Source organism: Chrysochloris asiatica, unplaced genomic scaffold (assembly GCF_000296735.1).
Source record: "Chrysochloris asiatica unplaced genomic scaffold, ChrAsi1.0 scaffold00166, whole genome shotgun sequence".
Taxonomy (NCBI): domain Eukaryota; kingdom Metazoa; phylum Chordata; class Mammalia; order Afrosoricida; family Chrysochloridae; genus Chrysochloris; species Chrysochloris asiatica.
In genome coordinates this window covers 4,703,939-4,705,660 of record NW_006408684.1, presented here as the reverse complement: position 1 = coordinate 4,705,660, position 1,722 = coordinate 4,703,939, and positions in this window count along the sequence as shown.

Below are 1,722 nucleotides of genomic sequence, written 5' to 3'. Positions count from 1 at the left end.
CCTTCCTTCTTCCTCTTTTTCCTTATATAGCCAAATAAGTTTAAGAAATGTTGAGTGAGCCAAGTAACATTTAATATCCTAAGAACATCTTTATAGGTTTTGAGAAGCCCTATAGAAACCTGCTGCTGTAATTAGTTGCTGTTGACTCTATTTTGACTCCTAGCAACCCTGTATGTACTGAGCAGAACTGTCCTCCATAGTGTTTAAAGTTTTAAAGGCTGTGAACTTTTGGAAGCAGATTGCCAAGTCTGTCTTCTGAGGAATCTCTGGATGGGTTTGAACTGCCATCGTTTCAGCTGGCTTTTGCTGTTGTTGTTAAGTGCCATCAAGTCAGTTTTGACTCATAACTATCCTGTATAGGGTTTCTGAGGAGCAGCTGGTGGGTTTGAACCACCAACCTTGTGGTTCACAATCTAGTGCTGATCCTAAAGCTCCACACCAGGTGTAGTTAAGTGCTTAACCAGTTGTGCCACCCAGGGACTCACACCTAAAAATCTCTTAGAAGGGAATGCCCACTAGGGGACATTTGGCAATCTCTGGAAATTTGTTTTGTAGTCAAAACTGGGGGAAGCTACTGACCTCTAGTGGGCAGAGACCAAGGATAATGCTAAACATCCTATAATATCCCCAACAACAGAGTCATCCTGCTTAGAATGTCAACAGTGCTGAGGTTGAGTAACTTTGGCAAAAATTTATTGGCAATCTAGCCTTCATCCCATCCCTGCTTTTCCTTTTCCCCCACAGAGCATCTCTATAAATTAGTATTCCATGATACACAGGTAAGGAAATGCCACATTTGTGCTCTGTTCTGAGAGTGATGAGAGTACACTAGGGGGACATGAGGGCCTATACAGGGTCTGCATGGGCAACGACTTCTCCTTCAACACCGCTGGCGTATCATGTCCTCATAAACAACCATGACATCCCAGAGTGGACTCTTTTCTATGATCCTCCTTTGTGCTTCCCAAACATTATCATGTCTTTGTAGCAGGACTATTTGCCCTAAACCATGAGCTGTGTAAAGAAGGCTGCCTTTGTCCCTTCTGTATCCCTAACATGCAGTACAGAGTTAATCTTCAAATGCAGAGATGATCTGGCAGGATTAGGAATAGACATAGCAATGAATTCCAGTTAAACCTAACAAAGTTTTAGGTAAGTACTAGTGATTATAGAATATAAGAACTTATAAATAAATGCCCCAGAACCTCAAAACAAACAAACACCTTGGAGGTAAGTGGCAACAGTTGAGGAGAAAGTGTATGGTATATGATGAAGAGATTAGAAAGAGAGAGAATGAAAGGATATGTATAATGCTTCCCCAGAATGAAGACATTCCAGGCCTGAAAAGTGCAAGCAGAGGTGATGTCTAGAATGCAGGCAAGAGAGTGAGCCCATAAAACCAGCTCCAGTGGTGGGAATACCACAGTTTATAGGGGAGTCTTAGCAGGCAAAATTGGAAAAGCAGATACCACAGAACAAGTATTTACCAATGGTGGTGGTGGTGGTGGTGGTTATGTGCTATGGAGTCGGCTCCTACTCATGGTGACCCTATATAGGGTTTCTGAGGCTGTAAATCTTTGTGGGAACAGAAAGTCTCATAGTGACTTACACTTTTTTTTTTAAGGCAAAAACTTTTAAAAAGCTGCTGTAATATTTATGACTTAAAAATACCAAAGCAGAGGGGAACAAACAAGATGGTGGATCGGGTGGATGTATAGCAGA